Consider the following 13,872-nt stretch of genomic DNA (forward strand, 5'->3'; position numbering starts at 1 on the left):
TCATTGTAGCAGATCCTTTCTTCATTTTTACTCCTTAATTTTTGTTAAAACATTTAGCTTGTTACATGCTGGTCTGCAAGAACATCTGCAACAGCACACTGTTCAGAACACGTTTCTTTATAGTCCTTGTGCTCCACACAAACATCCCTAAAAGATGCTCACAACAGGACCTCTGCACTGTTCATGGAAGTGCTTGCTACCGCATCTGTGCTTGAGAAAGCTGCCAGTTCCCACACATGATTACAGACCCAGTTTTGTACACCTGGTATGTGCACTTCTGGAAAGAAAAAAAAATGGCTACTACCCCACAGGATGATTTTATTTCTTTGGCCAGCCTAGCAACAGCATTGTGATGTTATTTTGTATTGCCTGAAGCTCTTCAAGGACAATCTCTCTTAAAGGCTTGCTGAATATAGAGGAGAAAGACTACAGTTTTTGAGAACAGTTTTCACAGAGGCACAACCCAGCAAAAACCAGCACAGCTCTGCTGCCCTCAACCAGCTGTGCAGCTCATTACTATGTAGTGAGGCCTCACTATTTTGTTATAACCCCAGCAGACACCACATGGGGCAAGCAGCTTTCTTCCTGCACAGGAAGGAAAGGGGACGATGCATCTTCCAAAACACCAGGAGACTATCCCTTTGCAAGCCTCCTCTTGCAAGCAGCCCAAGCTGCCTCAAAGGAGTGGCGATGGTTAAAGGCAGCAAAGCAGACAAGCAGAGCAGGAGGGTGCAGCATGCAGGCTGACCAGCCAAGCTCGCACAGAGTCCCACAGTTCACAGCAGGGAACGCCTGCCCCCAGCTCAGGCAGGCTCCTCTGCCTTACACTAGCGGCTTCCTCAAATCCTCCTGCAAGGCAGCGGGGCCAGGACGCACCGGTCCTGCCTCTCTTGGGCCCAGTCCAGAACCTGCTTGGATCCTGGGGAATTACTTCCATCGCTTCCAGCAGCCTTGGGACGACGCCGAGCTGCCTGCCCAGCACTGACTCAGCAACGCAGCTGCAAGGAGAGGTGGAAACGGTGTCGGTGCCGTTCCAGGCTCCCGTGTTGCAGGCTTCAGGGCGGTGCAGCAAGCCCGTGGAAATGCTGGAATGGTTCTTAGTGGTAAACAGAGCCCAGAAACACATTCACAGCTTCACAGGGTTAGCCCATGTCAATGGCCAACAGGATTTATGCTCCCGACGGTGCCTTCCAAGCTCCCTGCACACCTATGCCGGCATCCTTCCTCTGCCGCGGGATCTACACGAGGGTGCTGAAGGGAAGGACAGAGGTGTGCTGGGTGGGCATGGAAATTCAAGGGGCTGTTTCAAATGAACTGTGATGAAGAAAAACTTTGGTCTTCAACAGTCAGCAGCATATGGATGCTGTTTTCTGAACAAAGGACAGAAACTCAAAGCAACCGTACTCTTCCCGTCACTACTATCACCGTGCAATTTTCAGCCCTGTGGCTATATTTGTTTTTAGACTCTTCAAATGCTGAGGGTTTCCACTACCTGCTGTCAACAGCCAGCTGATTCTGAATCAGCTGCCATCACATCAAATCCTCAGCACCGTTTTGACTTCATCCCACTTAAGTTCTGATCTGTTTCCTTAAGCAAACAAACAAAAACTTGGCCTCATTTTTTTGTTTCCGTTTACTTTGATGGATCACAGTCCCCAGTATAAAAACATGCTTAATAAAAACAAATCAGAAAACTAAGGAAACTGATAAAAAGCTTTCATTGTGAAGAAAAGCAGGGAAAAGGGCTTAAGGAGTGAACGCTAAAGTTTTTTTGTCATGCCAGCAGAGAGAGGCAGTATATAAAGGAACCCACACAGGGGCAGGAAATAAATCCTTGAGACTGAATTCGAAGAAAGACAAATTAATGCATTTATGGAAAAAACAGCAACACAGCATGCACACTAAATACAAAGCAGAGATCCAGTCAGGCTGAAAAGAGACCTTGAGCAGATAAAACACAGAAAAGACCACTGTGGTTTTGGGGATACATTCTTAGCATCTGATATATATGGGAAAACTGGAGGGAACACGAAGATGGAAAGTATGACAAAATTGAAAGGGACATGCACATTTGTTCCTATTTATCACGTCTGCTCCACAGTCGCTATTATAATCTCCAGTCAATGAGCAGGGGTCTCATTTCACAGTTAGATGCAAATCCTTGAAAGAGTTAATAAAGATGAGAAAAAGCATCACATTACGCAGCTATGAATTGGATAAACTCAAACAAAGCAATGGAGGTCCTCATAAAGAAAAGAGAGAATACAGGAGTGTGAGGAATTAGATTCAGGTAAGAAAAAAAAAAAAAAAAAAAAAAAAAAAAAAGCTTTTAGATATTCTTCCCCTCAATGAGGTTTTAGCACATGCTTTCAAGGCTTCCAGGGCCTCGTGCTAGGTGGATTTCCAATGAGAGCAGAAGGCTCTATTGAGGCATACAGTAAGAAATGGCACCTGGGCAAAAGAATTTGATGATCTAACAGCATTTTTTTTTTCTGTGCTAATTTCTGAATTAGCAATTTCTGAATTAGCAGAGCTGCTAATTAGCAATTCAGAAATTCAGACATTAGCACTGGACCAGACCTGCTTATATGCAGTTTATTGTTGCTGGATTAAGGCAGTGGCTGAAAATGCCTTTTCATCATGTGCACCCTGCTCTCGAACCTCATTTGCCTTCGAAATTAGCCAGTCACATCCCGCTGCAGAACACAGGCTCTCCTGCGATCCTTCTCAACCTCGGAGGCCAAGCAGCAGTCAGACTCCAGCCCCAGAGGCTGTCCATGACACGATACAAGATGACACAGCTTTGCTTCAGATTCCAGCCAGCCGGGAGGAAGCCGCCAGCTCCACAAACCCAGCCTCTCCGCCAACCTGGAACAGCACACGTGCGCGATGGGTTCTGGAAATGGGAACACCCATGGCCTTCCTTCAGCTCAGACGCATGTTTACAAGAAGGCTTTGAAGTGGATTTACTTACAGAAGCTGATTTCAAGGTAAAAAAGACCATTCTGCTCATTTATCTGACCCCTGGAAGAAACTGCCCATGGAATTGCACAAAAGGCTCCTCTAGACCCTCATTTACACCCACTTTCAGGTTGGTTTCCACTGCTGAATATGAGAGCCTGAGGGTAAATTGGAGCAGGATCCTTCTGTCTTCCTATGCACTGAGACTGCTCGGAGACCTCTCTCATCTGTCTTCGTTTCACAGGCGGGTGGGTATCCACCGTCCTGGGGGAAGCAGTGCCCACACTACCTTGCAGCGTTGCACAGAGCACGTTTAGAGCTTAGAAACATCTCTTCCCTTCCCACCCCCACGTTTTCTTCATTTGAAAAACCAAAGCAAACAAACCATGCTACATCCTTTGTTTTATAGGGAGCCACTCAAGACCTCCCACTCTTTCATGGAAAGAAAATTTATTTCCAGTAGAGTTTCCATTATTTATTAGCTGAAGGTGGGGGGAGAAACGGTATTTATGGGATGCCTCAGGCATGCTCACTGCAAAACAGAACTAAGCCGATACGGTCAGAGCACAACTCAGCAGCCTATTGCGCAACATTTTAAAAAATGCACCCTCTTGTTACGGCACTTGAGACCATCTCCTCCCCTGACACCATTGGAAGCACATTTATGAGAGCCATAGAGCAGCAATATTGTTTTAATCAAATCATTAAAATGGGCGTGCTGTTTTTTGCCCACATCCTGGTATTTTTTCCACATCCTGACAATATTTGGGATTTGTATAGACCATTCTCCTCTAAGGTGTCAAGTGACTTTGTAGACACTGGGCCGGCGTAAATCTGCGTATCACCACTGGGACTTTGGCAGATCTGCATCAGCCTGCATTAGCCCAGGATCTGACTCACTGGTCTGCACTTCCCCGTGTGATGGGGATGCTATTCTTCCCTTTTACAGAGAGAAAAACCAGTTCAGAAATGGATGTCAAAGTTTTCCTTGATCTTTTCCACTTAAACATAAAGAAATGGAAAGGAGAAAGAAACTCCCATTTTATCACAGTAGTACATCTGACGAGAGACACAGATTGCTCAAACAAAATGCCAAATTTCAAGGCCTTGCAGCTGATCTAGCTCTCACTACATGGAGATATAATCCACAGTCCCATTGAAGAGAATTCTTCAGCCTAGGGTAACCACTCGGTGTCCTGTTGAACAGGGACTCAACTCTTGGACGATTAGGTTTTCCTACAGTATGTAGGTGGAAACCACCCTAGGCTGTGCTTGTACTACACCAGGTGACAGCCACTTACTCTAAAATTTTCAAACTTACAACAGAAGCACCTTACAATCCGTTTCACTGGGTCATGTCAGCACTTCACAATCTACAGCAATCTACCTCTTCTTTCAAGATAGCAGAGATCTCTGATGCTCTAAGTGCCTCCTTCCTCTGGTCAGACCAGACAGAAACACCCCTTCCTCCCAGTATTTGACTGCAATCCCCCTGCTTTCATGTGTTTCTGAAAGCCACAACACTCAGAGGCTTCTGGTTACATCCGAAGCACCTTTCTCAATGCTGAAAGCAAGCTTCTGTTTTCCTTGATTGTGCAGGAAAGCCTACAAACACGCTATTACACTATCCTAAAATAGCACAAACCAAAACCAAATAAAAACAACATGCACCTTGCCTGATGCACAGCAACTCTCAGATGTTCACAACTATTTGGAGGTGCTGGCACAGTTTATGAACAGCTGGGGGAGGGCTGTCTGTGGCTGGGAGAGCATCTCAGATGGAGACAGAAAAGAGCTATTCTGCCCAAACTGGTTGTAATCGCTGTCAGTCAGTCCACTGCCCTTGTTTCTCCCTTAGTATTTTAAAATGCAGACAAATTTAAAAATAAAAGCCAGAGACACTGAAGTTCCTCCCCATCTGATCTAGTCACTAATGAGAGAGGTTTCTTTTCACTGGCACAGATTTTCCATTGAGCAGCAAATGCAGCCTCTCCACTGTCCACGTGTCGGAAACAAAGCCACTTCTGGCCTGATGCTTTCCATATGAAACACCAGGTCCCATCTTTCTTCTCCCTTCTCCCTTCCTCCCTTTCATACTTTATTACTCACACAGCAGCTGTAGTAGCTTGCAGATGAGTGGAATGTTTCCTTCAGAGCAGCATAAATTTTCCAGACTGACATGGGAAGCCAAAAGAAAAGAAAAGAAAAGAAAGAAAGAAAAAAAAAAAAAAACACCCAGATCAGGATTATGAAGGATTATTTTCACTAGTTCAAAGCAGGCAGTGAGCTCTGCGGGGCTGTCACCCCTTAAAGCACTGTGCAGCCACTGGTAAAAATGAAAGCCCTGAGCCACGTGGTCCAGATGTGGACCAGAGGTGCCAAGGCAGGGGGAGCACAGATTCCTCACCAAGACGATGGCATGGCACCTCACCAGCAGTGTTTGTGAACGGTCCTGGACAAGCAGAGCCAGGGAGGGAGAAAAGCGACCAGCAGCTGTGAGGAGCCGATGGAGGTGTGTGACTGCACCTTTCTTGTGCATCTCATGCACCCGCATGCCTTGCCAGATGTGTGGGGAGGGAGAGCAGGCCCTGGGATACGGACCATAAGTGATCAGACACTGCTTACAGAACCACGAGGTGTTGTGGCTGCAGTGCTCACAAGATGACAGTCATGGGCTGTAACGAGTCTAAGTATCATTTACTAGCCAAACTGATACTAGCTGGGGAAAATGAATTAAGCTTTAGGGACGCAGGACAACAAAGGCAAAGGTGCTAGTCAAACAAGTCTCTCACACCAGAAACAAGGTCCAGCCCTGAGGGAAGCCTCTAGAAAACAGACCTGGTTGAAACTTTTCTACTAAACAGTCTCCAGTCAAAAAAAATATTTTTTGTTTAATCTAAAGCGTTTTATTGGAATATATTGATTTTGGAAGCACGACACAATCAACTAAAGTTTCACACACCCAGGATGTAATCTAGAAGGACAGACCTGAAATCAAGCAGGAAAGTGATCCAAACCTGGGTCTCTCACAGCACGCCTAGGAGCTGTGATGTGGCCAATATCCATTTTGAGTGTAAAAAGCAGGCAGACAGGAGCAGCTCTCTCCTCTTCTACTCTTCCACCTACCGAACACTTTCACTGTGGCCTTTGCCCACTGGAACCTTTGTTTTCCATCCAGCCCTGGTGGAGAATAACGGCAGGCAATTAAAGGCAGGCCCCTACTTCACCCCCAGCAACACAAAGCGACTCAGCGCAATGCCGGTTTTCCTCCTGGGCTGGAGTCAAGACAAGTCAGCAAGGGGCACAAATTGCAAACGTTTGCAAACCCAAGAACTCTCCTTATGCTTGAAAACGAAGTTTGCCCACTGAAAAATCAGGATTAAAACCAAATGCCTAACAGCATAGTAGCCTATTAGTAGTGAAAGCATTTTTCAAATCTAATTTACTTGTCATGCTGCATGCCTTTTCCTCACCGCACAGTCCAAACAGTTGCTCTCACTTCACTTTATTTCAGATGCACGGGAAGAATGCTGCAGTGCAAGAGCTGCACAGACAGCAGGTGGGCAAGATGATCCTGTCCAAAAAACGCAAACCCTGCTTATGTCTTGTTTTGTTTCTTTTAATTATATAGATGGAGATAATTCCACTGATTGCCGTTTCTGTCAGAACACGTTGATTTACAAGCCTTCATCACAGTCAAACATCAACCCTATGCCACGTCCCTTTAAAACTGACCTTGGGAGGCTGCAGATTTAAGGGCAGGATTTGTAAATCAGGACACTAATTGGAACCTCGCAGAAAAGCCTCTCACAAGCCAGAGTCCTTCTCCTTTGTGTGCCCCCCCGTCAATCACATTGTCTCCCAAGCTCACCTCTGTCACTGCCTATTTCTCTACCCCTTGCCGAGCAGGAGCTGTTGACACCCCCCATATGATTTAAGCCCTAGCTTTGCACGCAGGTCCACAACACTGGGAAATAACCAACAGGATTAGGACGTGTCAGACACGGTCTATAAGCCCCGTGTTCAAAACCATTATGACACTTAAATGCGTACGTCTGCAGGACCTTCAGCAAGCATTAATACGCCGTTTATGCTTAAGTGACTCAGACTCTTTAGTGTACATTGTAAAGTATACCACATGCATCTTAATGGTTCTCTAAACAACAACACGTGTGAGGAATACACAGTTGCACTGAGCGGAATCGCTCTGGATTGGAAAGGATCCTTCATGTGTGAGAACAAAGAGAGAGAGGGTACCTGCTTGGAAACAATTAAGAGCATCAGAGCACTCTGCCAACACAGCAAAAAAACATTAAAAATAAATAAATCCTGGACTTCCTGCCCGAGTTTTCTGCACCCTGTTTGACCCATTTTCTATGAACCCAGAGATGGGGTCAAAGTTGTGCTACACACAGGCTGTCTCAAAGGCAAGGCAGACCTCAGGGAAGGGGTTCAAGCTCATCTTTCAGCTCTTTATTTTAATTATTTCACAGAGCTGACCCCGCAACCTTGGAGGGCACCCGGGGCAGGAGCTGTCCTGCTCTTTCAGGGCCTGCCCCCATGGCCTGGGCCTGGGGCACTGCCTGTCCCCCTGCCCTAGTCCCCGAGCCCCCGACACCGATCCTCACAGCACCAGCAGGTGAAGGGAAGAGCTACCGGCCGATCTCGTGACTGAAGAGCCGAGAAGCAAAGGCTTGGAAAGGTCCTGATGCAATCCAAGCTGTCTCACTGCCCTGGAGCACAAAGGCTGAGGCGATTTCCTCTCAGCAGGGAACGGAGACGTGGCCCCTGCTGCGCCAGGCAGCCCCAACACGAGCAGCCGGGCAGCCATCCTCAGCTGCTGCCAGGCCAGGGGTGCAAACACAGCCCGGCTGGCACAGGGACGAGCGGGCTCCTTCTGACACGTGCACACAGCTCCGCACCGAGCCAGCTCTCCAGCTTATACAATAGCAGCGCTTTCTTAATGCCGCTGGAATCAAGTAACTGCTGGAAAGCCCATATTTGTTGTTTTTAAGAATAAAGGACAACAAGACAACACTTCAGTGGCTCAGAAACAAGAAAGGTAGAAAGAATATAAAAGGCTTAACAAAGGTCTTTAAAGGAAGGACTTTAAAAACCATCTCAGTGTTTTGGGAACAAGGCATGCAATTTTTGAACTCAAAGTGGCAACGCTGGGAAGGAGACACAGCCGAGAGAGTACCAAACTCAGAAACTCAAACACATGCACTGCCTATCGAGATTGAAGTCAACAGAAGAAAACTGGGATGGTCTCAAATACACCAGCATCAAGCTGGGGAATATACCTCTGTAAGATCTATGCTCCAAACCTGTTCTCTACCCAGCAACATTTGGGAGGAAGGGAGGCTCTTTCCCTGGCGGGTTTGTTTTGTTTGTTTGCTGCAAAATCAGCTGAGCCTGGTGGTACAAGTGAATCCAGACTCATCCGGACCACGTCAGAAGCAGTCACGCACAGTACAAAGAGGACCTGTGGGGAGGGGGAATTCAGAGATGGGCTATTCCTGTGACTTGAGCCTGAAAAAAACCACAGAGATGGCCACTCACAGCTCGTGAGCAATGCCGAGAGTTTGGAAGTAGTGGGGTGTTGTAGATGAAAACGTATGCGAACGGGCAGGAGGCACCTGAGAGTCGAGAAACTGAGAGGAAAATAAGAGGGGCTTAGCACTACTCTTGAAAACACTTTATTAACTCTCCAGAATTCAGCTGTACCATCAAGTAGAAAAACTCCCACCAATTACAATACTCACAAATGATTTTTTATGACATTTTGATGTGATGATCAATATCCTCCGGTGTTTTTTCCCCTCTGAAGGACGTGACAAACTTGGTGTGAGGTATACTATTACACTTAACATACTGAACGCCAATGTTGCTCAGCCAGTGAGCAAAACCCCTGTTTTATTAGAACAATTGCAATCAAGGTTGTGCATGTGCAGCTACAGAGTCAAACAGCTTCCTTCTTACTTCCCTATAACATGTCCCAGTGCAGAATGGAGATGATGCTTCTCAGTGGAAAGTCGTTTGGCAAGGCCTCAAAAATATGACAATATCCAGAAAAAAAAATATATATATATCATTCCCCCACCTTGGAAAGCTTAAGTGTGAAATTACTGCATTGTACTGAAGACCTTCTGCCACTTCCACGTGGAAGTATCGCATTGCAGACTCACTATATATCACAATTTTTATGTAACCTTCTCAAGTCTATGCACTGCCTATTTAATAGTGGGTTGGGGGGTGTGAAGGTTAAACCATCCCAAACAAATAAAAGAAGGTATTTTCTAGTCAATGCCCCCAATATGATTGTGCATTGCTGAAAACTACATATCCTATTTCAAAAGCACCTGCCACACACAACAGTCATACAAAATCAGCTGTTTAACATTTGCAACATAGATTGCAGGGCTCCACACCTTCATAACACCAAGAACTAATCATTTATAACATTCTGCAATTAAGGAATCACAAAACAATACAGGCAGCAGTTTCCAGTTTGACTTTCTCTTTCTCCATCTCCTTCTATAGTGTGAAAAGAGCTTGCTTTCAGCAGGTGGAGCAAGTGGAGAGCCTGCATGGATAAATGGACTAGTGCTTAGAGTCTGAAATACACTGCAGTACACATGTGGCTGTTCTTGGAAGTCAACCATTTCTGCAAGTTATTCTCAAGAGGCATGATGTACTATAAGCACTTAAGAAATGTGTTACACTGTGACTGGAACCAAGATGAAATAGCAATATTAAAAGAGATGGTTTAGTTTATGTAGTGGCCAACTATGCCATTAAACTAGAACAATGGAGACGATGGGCAGGCAGGAATGTCCTCCATTGTGATTTATGCCTTTCCAGTAGCAGCGGAAATTTTTCCTATAGGCCTGAAAATAACGCTGTCTTCCAAACAGAAGTCAGCATTGAGATGTAAGGGCTCTACCAGATCAGTCACTCCAGGACACTCTGCTCTCACACTGCACGGGGATCTCAAAGCCCTTTGCCAGGATGGGTAATTTCTGCCTCCCGGCCCCACAAAGACCATGCCTCTGGATTGTTGTTCTCAGTCATTTCAGAACAGGGTTAAATGAGGCCTGAAGACCTGATTAAAAATACACAAAGGTTCTACCACAGAGTCAAGGGCAAAACAAAGGTTTCCTTGATCCTGTCTTTTACAGGAAATGCACATCTCCCTTAGAAGGATCATGGCTTGCTGCAGCTGAGAGCGACTGAGTCAGCCAAGGCAAGAGGAAATGTTTTCAGGCAATGGTTATCAAGCAAACGATACAAGGCTATTCCCACCAATAAGGCCTGTTCTGCCCTCTGACACGTGTGGGAAAAGCTGGCTGCCTTTTAGCATAAGCCAGAGTATGACACTTAAACCCTGCTGATTTTATACTTCTGCTGAATCAGCTGCACGCACAGTGGCCCTGTGCATCTACCTGCTCCTGGTGCTGCTGTGCTCTGGCAACACAGGGATCGCCGTGCTAGAGGCTGCCCCGTGGCCCCCACAGAAAATGAGGAGAGCCCCCAGACGTCTCCTGATCACACCTCTGAGCACACACAGAGCCCTCCAAGGGGACAGGACAGCAGGAGTGGTTTGAAGTGTTGCACCTCGAAGAGATGAATCTGACTACAGAAGATGCCCTCTGCTATTATCTCTTAATGACCTCTCACACAATGTGAGGGCCCAGCATGATGAACAAGCTGAAGCCCCAAGCCCAGCCCCTGCCAGCTCTCGCCCTGGCTCCTCCGTGGCATGCTGACAGTGGGACCACGTGCAGCTGCACGGGCTGCACTCCCTGCAACCGCCTCCCCCAAAACCAGCCCTCGGCAGAGCCACGAGGCGCCTTCCAGCCTCGTGCTGCTCTCCCCGCAGCCCACTCCCAGTCCCGAGGACACCCTGTCAGACAACTACCCCTGAGCAACACGCGTGGGACCGCAGCTCCTTGCGCTGCACGGCTGCAGCCACACAGGGGCTGGGATTTCCCCTGGGCAGGTTATAAATCACCAAGCAAGCATGCGGGGACAGAGAGCAGTGGGGATGGCGAGCAGCCCGCGTGGTTCACAGCACGGTGAGGACGGAGCGCCAGGCAGAAGCAGACAGATACTGAGACACCAGCCAGCTGGCGTGCAGCAAGCGCCGGAGTTTTCAATGCCCAGCCCACCTCTTTCTTTAATCTCTCGTAGTGCCATGGCTGTGGGAGGCTGCTGGAAAAGACCAAAGTTCTCTCCAGATGAAGCTGTGCTGTGGACTACTCATCAGATCCTGACCTCTCCACTCCAAGAAGAAACCCTCCTGACCTCCAGAGCGCTTCACCTGAAGGAGGACACTCAGAGCTGACATAGCAAAGCTAAGCTTTTGTTGCCTGAAAACCAAGCCCACCAGCACGTGCTTTAAAAATAACATGAAATGCATCATGGATTCAGTTCCAGCTTCCACTCCAGGTATTTCCACTTTTACTACGTATACTACGTCCAGGATGGAGTGAGAGGTTTTTTGTTTGTATTTTTCTCCTGAAAATGAAACCTACAGAAGAGATGACAATCTCTTCCTGCCCCAAATCCACTTGTGTTACACATAGTGCTGCGCTGCTCTCATCCAACTCCAGTGCTGATTGGTGAAAGCGTAAATGCCAAACTTGCTCACATTTCTCTTGTAGTAGGAAGAAAAAAGGGAGAGAGGATCAGCTGACCACACGCAAGCATTTAGCAACCTGCCTGTGCTGTCAGTGCCCTCTGTGAGTGATGACTGTTTCCCAATCGGAAACATGAGCAACTGCCCCAGCTGGGTAGTCCTCGGCCAGCAGCTACAAAAGTGTGGTCCTGACTCAGGAAAGGAGGAAGACAGACAGGACTGTGGCAACACCCCAAGGCGCTCTCCAATTTTCAGCAAGGCAATTGCATTGTTTATGGTATCACAAGAGACCCCAAACCTAGCAGCAGCAATTGGCACGAGCCAGCCTCTCCCCATCGAGGACGGACAGCCTGCTATCACAAAAAACCTGAGCTCACAGCCTGATGAGGAAGCCTGCTCTTGACCCACGCAACTACTTCCCCCATTTCAGAGACTCTGAAGCAATCTGCTGCTGCCAGGAGCACTGCTCTGGAGCCTCTGGGAAGCTCAGGTGTCTTCATGGGAGTGGAGGCAAGAGCCCTTCAAGCACCTTCACCCTGAATTAAAGCTGCTGCTTCCCTACCCCAGTGCTTCCCATGGGGCTTAGCAACTGCCCTGCCAGCTGTCTTCCCGAGGGTCTCAACTGCACCCTGACAGCTCCGAGGGATACCTTCGGGTACACACACATGCACACATGTGTGCCCTGTGTCCCCAGGTTACTATGGTTTGCCTGAAGCGAACAAATGCCTAATACCAGGCTACATTTGCAAGCGATTCAGCAGACTGAAATCGGGGTCTCTGTGTCAGTGGGTCTGCCAAGCCTGCGTGCCAGCACACTCCGCGCAGCGACTTCGGCTGCTCCGACTAGTCATCCACCAGGTCTGCTCCCCTGTTGTCTGCAAGGAGCATCCAGGCAGCAACAGGGGAGAAAATCAAACTGCAAATACAGGATGCATTATGAAACATCGGGCACTGGTTGGAAGATCTGGGGGGAAATAAGGGAAAATGTAATAAATTATATCCAACTTTTCCTTTTCAAACATATGTGGAGAGTCAGTGGGGTTTAACCGTGAGAGTATTGAGTTTAAATTCTGTGTCAGTAAGAGGGGGCTCAGGTAGGTACATTGCACGGTATAAACCATGCTGCTGCTCTTCCACACATAAAAGAAGGCAGCAGGAGATAGAGTATCACGCACAGTACTGCCTAAAGCATGCTGGCTATGTCAACAGATTATCTCGCTTTGGACTGCCTGGGCTGTTACTAATATGCAACTGATCCAACAACGGCGATGCTATGAAATTATTTTCCTTAATGAAATTATATCAACCTCTTCAGTTTAATTAGCATGTTAGAATTATAAAAGGAAAGCAGATGTGACCACCATGGATGTGCGAGCTGAATATTAATAACAAAAAGCATCCCCACCCCCTCGGAGGAGAAAGCAAAGTTGGATCAGTCATTTCACAAATGAAATCCTGAATGTGTCCACACTACGGCTGTCAGCAAACCTCTCAGGTGTGCGTGCACACACAAGGCTGGAGCCCAAACAATTTTAGCAGGGCGAACCTTTAAAGACCCAGCCACAGTCCAGCGGATGACAAAGCTACAGCCCCCGCCGAGCAAGCGTCTGGATTTCTGCCTGCACACGCACCAGCAAGGAGCATTAAATGAATGTCCCAGGCTGTCACTTACTGGAGAACTAGCACACGTTGCCCCTGTGCTAGCCAAAGCTAACGTGCGAGTGTTTGCAAGACAGCCCAGTGGCTCTCTGTTCCCGGAGTGACAGTGCCGTGGGGCCGGGCAGCTCGCTCGCACCGCATGTCATTCCAGCCACACTCCTGTTCTTACCAGGCAGCACGTTTTGTTTTTCTTTTGAAGAGACACCAGTTTACAGATCCCCTCTGCCAGAAAACCACATCGGCAACCAGCGCTGCCTCTGCGGCCAGGAGGGAGCGCGTCGCTTCCCTCGGCATCCCAGCAGAGAGCTGTTCTCAGGTCTGGGCACTGGGCTCACGGTTTGTTTGTACAGCTCCCTTCTGTCACCTACTCTTCTCCTGGGTGTTATTCGTTCACCGATGTCATTTTATCACGTTGGTGGTACCTGATTTCCCCCTGCAGAAGCCCCCCAGCTCTGCCTGCGCGTTAACCCTACGGAGCCTCCAAGCACGCGGGCTGGCTGGCACCAGCCTGCGGCGGCATTGTCTGGCGGTACAGCCAGTGTGCGCTTCTCCCCGCCTTCCAGAAAAAGGGAAAACACGAAAAATAATAATAAAAAAATCATTCGGCCCCC

At 47.8% G+C, this 13,872-nt stretch overlaps 1 protein-coding gene across 3 annotated transcripts in view; it reads right to left on the minus strand.

The window, feature by feature from the left end:
- Positions 1-13,872, minus strand: part of KLF7 (Kruppel like factor 7) — a 62,696-nt gene that overhangs the window by 47,902 nt on the left and 922 nt on the right. The window lies entirely within an intron of this gene.

The sequence above is a fragment of the Oxyura jamaicensis genome, chromosome 7 (genome assembly GCF_011077185.1).
Source record: "Oxyura jamaicensis isolate SHBP4307 breed ruddy duck chromosome 7, BPBGC_Ojam_1.0, whole genome shotgun sequence".
Classification (NCBI taxonomy): Eukaryota; Metazoa; Chordata; class Aves; order Anseriformes; family Anatidae; genus Oxyura; species Oxyura jamaicensis.